This window comes from Macrobrachium nipponense, chromosome 47, assembly GCF_015104395.2.
Source record: "Macrobrachium nipponense isolate FS-2020 chromosome 47, ASM1510439v2, whole genome shotgun sequence".
Lineage (NCBI taxonomy): Eukaryota > Metazoa > Arthropoda > Malacostraca > Decapoda > Palaemonidae > Macrobrachium > Macrobrachium nipponense.
Genome location: NC_087222.1, coordinates 19,694,580 through 19,702,592, shown reverse-complemented (window position 1 = coordinate 19,702,592; position 8,013 = coordinate 19,694,580).

Genomic DNA, 8,013 nt, shown 5'->3' with positions numbered 1-8,013 from the left:
CCAGTGACTTTGGCCTCAATAAAGCTGAAAGGGGCATAAAATAACAAAATACCACGACCGGAAGAATGACCTGAAAAGCACATGGGAACTGAAGGAAATAGGAAAAAATACCCTTTGGTGGTAGGAGCAACAGGACTTATAAAGAAAAATCTGAGGAAAATATCTCCAGTGTATACAAAGTTGCCCAGTATAAATGATGGGTGCAGATTTCTGCCCTCAAAGCAATGGTAAAAAAAACACCTTGAAAAACGAGCCCTTGGATATAAGGCTAGTGGAATATAGAGGTGCAACCATAGACCCCAGGCTGGGCCGGGGTCCCATTGCACCCTGATATAAATTGAAAAAAATTACGGAATAACATAGTAAGCCAGAGAGAAACTATATAAGTTGCTCTATATGTCAAAAGAAGTTTTTCTCAACCAAGTCTTCTCAAAGACACGAGAATTCACACTAGACAGAAACTGTTTACTTGATCTCTGTTCAAGTAGTTTTTTATTACATGATTTTATTAACTTGACTCCTGCATCTGTTTTGAATGAAGGTGTCTCAAAAGGTTGTGTGAAAACTCATGCTAGAAAGAAGTCATATCCCTTATCTGCACTTGGTTTCTGAGAAGTCTTTTTTCTTTCATTAGGTTTTTTCATTACGTTCATCTTAGAATGATGTGTTAACTCAGAACTCAGAAGAAAAACGTCATTCTTCCACACGATGTTGAAACAGTTTTTCTCTTTGTATATTCATAACATATGTGATCAACTCATGGAGGATAGATATTGGTCTTTTACACTGCATGTTGTACTTTTGTCTTGTAATCTGCAAAATCACAGTACATTGGTTCTGAATGCCAGGACTGTTTTTCAGGTGTCAAAATGCACAAGCAAAAGTCACTCATCAGAGGATGTTCAGGTTGCACTGGCAGATTTGTTAATGTTTTGCACCCCAAAGTAAGTTGCACTTGATGTAGAGATAATTATTGTGAACTTGTCAGCAAAACTATAGAAAAAAAAAGCAAAAGCAAATCTCAGGGACGATAAAAAGAAAAACCATATTTATATTTTTTATGATCCAATTCATGACCATCATCATTTCTGTTCTCAAAGAAGAGAAGGAGCATCTGGAGGAGGGTCTCACTGAAATGCAGATGAAGGCTCTTCATTTGCAGAGTCTTTATTAGAAGTCAAGGCAGAGCCAAAGTATTTTGGCCAGAGTGGAATTTGATGCAAAATGGTCCATGTAACCTTTATGCAAAGGTAAATAAATGACTTTTAGTTTTTTTTCTTAGAATTGTTCTCAAATGAACAACTATACATTGCTAGTTTAAGAAACTTCCCTTTGTCTTCTCCACTTTCTTGTTCCTGTTGTATTTTTTTGTATGATTTCCAAATAGAGAATTAGTATTGCTTTTTTTGGCTGAACATGAAGTTTTCTTTTCTTCGTTTTGTGATTCCAGCCCATTGTGCTATATGCACATGAATAATTGTAAGCTTGAATATTACCATTGAAAAATGTCATTCTTAGTGGAAATAGAAAGGATTTATATCTTCATTAAACTTCAATTAAATTTAGGTGCTGTTTTATTTGATTATTTTTATATGTTCATGGTTTTAATCTTCTACAAAGAATGTGCTACAGCATTTGTAAGTAAATCCTAATGCCTTGTATTCGCTCACTAAATACTACAGTGGACTGTGTAGTATTTTGTTTTAGGTTAACCAGTCTGAAGTGTTGAGACTAGACTAGTTATGTAAATGACTAAAGTAATGTGTTATTCTGATTAGATTAAACCTCATTTTTTCATTTTCATTATATAAACTTTTGAAAATATTGATAAGTAATAAAAAAAAAAAAATTTGTATACATAAAATTTTTCATTTGACCCCATTAACACTTAAATAATATCAGAAATAATATTCTACACTGCCAAAAGTGAATGAATGCACCGAGTATCTGGTCCCAGTGCACCAACTTCATTCACATAACTGCAGAATTAGTTTTCTTTGATAAAGTGAATCCGTTTAAAAAGTCTGAATAAAAACGAGAATATTACAAAACCAACCTACTATGAGGGAGAAGTTTAAAACTTTACTACCTTACTAGGTACAACTACCTCTTAATTCAAACTGCAAGAATAGCTGTTTCTGTAGCTGTGGTGGCTGCTCAACAAATTGTGTAGCTTACCCAGCTCCTTTATCAGGACAAGGTTGCATCTCTTCTTAGATGTGCAGTTGGGGAGACGGGAGAATGAATGAGGAAGTGATTAGCTTCTCTTCTCTGCCCCTTCATCCTTCTTGCTTCGGGGCAGAGTGGAATCCAGCCGTCACATGCTGGAACTGATGACCAATGCAGTTAAGTTTTGCAATGGAACAACCATTCTATATACTTTATAGAGGTATAAAAGCAAATCGCCCCTTTTCCTAGTAAGGGAGGTCCCTGAGAAGAGGACAAACCCTCTGCTTATATTTGCCTTACTGTCTTTCAACTCTCTGATTCATCCCAACTTGACTTTGTGTGGTGTTATGTTTCTTCCTTCATTCAAAAAAAAAGCCCCAGAAGTCTGGCAAAAAAAAACCGATCACACTGTCTCTGTACTACGATCAGTTCATCAGAGACAGACTTCTTTTACCTGAAGATCTCTCGAAGACTGAGTTTATTTTGATGCTTGCATGGTTTCTGCATAATGAGTATGGGAAAAAATATCTAAACTATTATCATGACACTTGAGTTGAGGAGGAAGTTACCAATGCCTAGTCCAAGTGCCTACTATTATCCCAAATGGCTGAAGGTATGATACAAGGCATATTGACAGCAGACTTGGTATGCAGTGATAAGCCACAAATACATTAGACCTCTGCAGACATGATCCGAATGTCAATATGAAACCAAGCTGTATCTTGTTAGAGATTTTAAGTTCTTGGGGTTATTACATTTATAACATTTAAAGCTACTTATTATCCCTTGCCATAACGGGTGACAAAGGCAACCCTTGTCGTTTTTGTTTCTGAACTTCAGTAATGAACGAACATTGTTAGGTGGGTAAATATAATCGCTATAGTGGATATTGACAGGCTAATTTACTGAAGAACTAAATATTGAGGAGACTAGTTTCACTGTCCTAACTTTCATTAATCACTAGTGTCACCGGTCTAGTTGGTTCTTTGTGAACATAGCTGTGTGGAAATTTTAAGTGTGGAAATAAAGTACCTACTACAAAGCCCCACATTATGGCCCTCTGTTCAGTCGAATGAAACGGAGGGCCTAACTAAAGTAGGCAATTTGTAGAGAAGTTTTTCTGTTGGGTGTTAATGTTGTTTGCGCAATTTGTGACTAAAATCCTCGTAAGATGACTAAGTACTAACTGACGTACCCTTCATTAAAACCTGCACAATGGACAAATGTACTGTTTCCCCTTCGCCTGTTGATTCCTGGACTTCCTGTAGTCTTCCCTCAGGCTCTGGCATACTTGACTTTCAACTAGTATCGTTGATATTAACAGGAACATTAGAATTAAGATGTTTGGCCTGTGACAGGACAGTTGAATGTGTTTATGTATATCTTTTACATAGAAATCCTTTAGAAATTAAAAACGTACAGTATTTTATAGACGTTTAAGCAAAAAAAAAAAAAAAAAAAAACAATTGTTTTTTTTTTTTTATTCCCAGCGGACAACACATAGCAGACAGATGTTTTTGAGGTAAACGAGTATAAAGTATAATAGGACAGTGATTAATTTTTATATAGTATTTAACGTGTATTAGATTAAAAGATTTAAGCTTTAACTTCTTACGTATCAAAAGGCGTTGAGTTATGTGATTTGTAAAAACTACCATTACCTATTATCATACATATTTATATTAAGGATTTGTGTAATTTCCACTAATCACCTGATAGGTAATGAGCCTTCGTGATTTCCATAATCTACTATCTTGTATATCAAACGGAGAAATATTTTACGAATGAGACCTACTTTAAATCATAGATGATATTCTGTATAGTTACCAGATGCTGCTAGTTGGTTTAAAAATTATTATTTGAGGTCAATATTGTTAATAAATGGTATAATAGTCCTGATCCTTTGATATGCTTAAAGCTGTGGTTTCATATATATGTCGAGTACCAATTTATCTTCATTATGACGAATTCGGTGCCATTTTGGTCCAGTTTCTCGTTCAATGACGTCTTAGGAAAATTGTAGGAAGTACAAGAAGAAGACTCGACAAAATCTCCAGGAATACTTTAAAGTTTTAATGTTATATTTTAAGAATACTGAATGCTATATGAATTAATTAAAGGTAGTAGGTCGTATATTGATTGACTTCTTAGATATGATTTAGTGTTTTTCTTTCTTTGAACTTTCTGTCAAGTTTGCAAGACTTTGTTTGACCAAACTCTGGATTCAGGGAAAACACCTTTGAGATTTCCTGTTTCATTGCCAAAATCTCCTGTGACCTCTCCCTACCTTACCTCTCATTACCTCATCTCCTGTGACCTCACCGTGCCTCTCCTCACCTTACCTCACTCCCGTGACCTCACTTCCCATTACCTCACCTCCCTTGACCTCACCCTGCCTCTCCTCATCTTACCTCATTCCCGTTACCTCACCCATTACCTACCTTCCATATCTCACCTTTTTACTCATCCGTTACCCTCACCCATTACCTCACCTTCCATTATCTCACCTTACCTCACTTTACGTCACCCTCATCTTACCTCACCTCCCATTACCTCTCTTCCCCTTACATTGCCTCCCATTATCTCACCCTACCTCTCCTCACCTTACCTCACCTCATAACACCAACACTGGCAATCTCAGTCCAAAGAAAACTCCAAGAAGAAAGACACAGGATCAGCATCCTAACGAGCACAAAGGAACTTCTTTATGCACCTGACCACATCCTCCTAAAAGCCAGTCAGATAGTCCTAGTCAGAATGACTTCCTCAACATTATTCAGTCACCCAAATTAACCCAACCAATTATTCCATCTCTGATCAATAAAAACACCAAATAAATTCACGTCCAAGAATTCAACTCTTTTTACCTGCTGTTCTACAGAAACTTTATGACTGAGATTGCAATGAAACTTCTCTACCTTACGACTTATGAGTAAACTGCAGAAGTAAGTACCTACTACATATCTCCGAGGAGCCAGTTTTCATAACTGGTGTCATTCTCCAGTTCTGGTTGCCACTTTTTGGATTTCTCGCAAGCAACTCTCTTGGTCACACCTACTCAAGCTGTAGACATTCAAATAGACGGGCATTTATATTACCAATGACGATGGCAATTATTGGTAATGACATCACTTATTACTACATTCTTCTTAAAAATAATAATAAAACTCCTACTAACTAAACTGGAAATATTAAAATTTAATTATAGGCTAGTATTACTGTTATCATAATTTATATTTATATCTTGATTGTACTTAGCATAGTTACCAGGTTATGATGGACACAACTGGAGTTGCCACTTTACATCAACCAAGAAAGATTCTGTTCTTTGTTATAAACAGTCCAGGGATTGAATCCGAAACGTTCTTGCCTCAAAAACACCCAGCTGTTTTCTGGGCTCTATGAGAGCAACCAAATCATTTTGGCTTTTATAAAGCAGCCTCATCAGTGGGGATTGTTTTTAGATGATACACTTAGGCTTAAGATTACTGATTCAGACATTAACAGAGACCCAAAACCTTTATGTTATAGTTAAGTAAAATAATGAAATAGTACACTTTAAATAATTATGTATGCCTTGTTTACATAATACTGGAGAGAATAATAATTTCAGAACAGTATATTTCATCATATCACCCCAAAATGCTGACATGTCAAGTAATTTGCAAAAAACATTTTTTTTTTTTGTTTTTTTCCCAACACTTTCACGTTGCATACTCTATATATAAGTAAATATCTCTGATCCATTATAAAAATCTAAATGAACAATTACCTTACCATGTTTAATTTTATTGAACATTTAATATAAATAAGAAAATGTCCTACCTAGTTTTATTTCATTAGTAAACTTTAATATAAATAAAAACTGCAGAACATTTGCATTAAACATCTCTTAAAATGTTATTCATTATATTAAGCAACCTATGAAATACATGAAAATATAATAAACAATGAAAAATACTACTAGTTGTTACTACAAATACATAAAAATTCACTGAAAAAAAAAACATTCTCCACAATTTGGAAAAAAACAATTATGCCTTGAATTGCTACTTATTCAGAGTTTATAAGAGAGCATTTCGAAATAAAATTTACCAATGAGACAAGAATGAACTCTCCTAGAAGGGATCAAAAACTGGATCATGGTGAAGTCAGAGAAGTTGGACAACTAAGCAGGAGGAAGCCAAGGGAATTTATTAAAGTATATACAGAAAGCATTGCACACTAGGTCTCGAAGGATCATGACAAGAGACCTTAGAACCCATGAGAGGCCAAACCTTGGGGAGCTAAGAAGAGTTTCAACTCGGTTGAAACTAGTGAATGACAACATGCAAAAGGCAGCAGCATCAGAAGTGTGACATTGGGAAAGGGGGGATTTAAGAGAGACACGGAGGTTGAATTGGGACACACAAAGGACAATGGAAGAGGAATCTGCCTTCGAATTCCGGCGGACGACAGGTAGGGGAGATGACAGGCATTTCTTGAAGGAGAAGGGAGGCTAAAAAATAGGTGAAATGTGCTACGAAGAGGAGTTGGAAGGAATGGAATCAGAACCTCAAAAGCAGATGTAAGAGTGGGTGTATTCAGGAGAAAAAAGTGGCCGAGGAATGATGCAGATTACATATATATGGATGAAAAGGGAGAAATAAATGATGACGCAAGTGATACTAGAATGACTGAAAGACTATTTCTGAATATTTCAGAATGAAGAGAATGAAAACATGAAAACAAAGTAGAGGATGCTGGCAGGACAGATGAAGCAATAGTGAAGAGGTGAAATGGGTGTTTGGAGGATAAAAAGTGTAAAAGCCACCACTGTTATGATAACAAAGCAAATTCTGGCTGACGTAAATATATGCAAACCTGACACTGGAAGGTACAGGACCTGAAGTGTGAGAACAGAGCTTCATAACTTTAATACCCTTATTGTTCCAAACCAAGCTGCAACCTTATTATGGAAAAGCAGACTGCTACAAGTCCAAGGGCTCCAACTGAGAAAGTAGCCCAATTCGACCAAAGAGAAATAGAGAAGTTTAAGGGCAATGAAATAAGACTCATGATAATTAGGAATTAAATAGTCATAAATAAGCTTTTAAGGCTTTGTATTAGAAGTTACAAATATCATCTACAGAATTACTGCATCAATTGGTCAGCGGCAACTTTTGGAAACGTAACTTTATGCTTTTGATATTAGATTATTTAAAGCTAGATTCAGTCAAAATAATATAGATTAAATTGATCATATACCAAAAGTTCTAACCATGCAACAAAAGAAGCAGTCTTGATGATGAGGCAACTACATACAGTAAAACTGGCATGAAAAGTGGAGGAGGATGAGGAGACTATACCAAATACTCGGGGAATCTTGAGAATCCACGTGGCATAGTATCAAGTCAAAAATATTGGAAGGGTAGTACTGCAAAGGCAGAGGGAACTAAGCATTACTATAGTGTGAAGGCAGCGACGGAGGCATATCTGAAGAATTTGAGATAAATCTTATTGATCACAGTCATCACAGCAAACTAAAAAGCGCCGCAGAAGGGGGATCAAGAGAGCTGCTATATCAGCATGAAAAGTAGACTCCAAAGGAAGGAAGTTGGAGAGAAATATTCCAAAGATAAAAGAATGGAATGGAGGACTAAAAAGAAGCAAAGGTTAAAGTCTAGTCAAGAAAGTATTAAGAGAGGGGTGAACCCCGAACTCTGTACTGATTGTAATTGTTGGTATTAGAAGATACCTTAGATAACAAAACATATATGGAATAAGATTCTTTCAATATTTAAAATGCATAATGAGACCAAAAAGTAAAAGGAAAATTTACAGAAAACCATTTCAGGCTAAAAA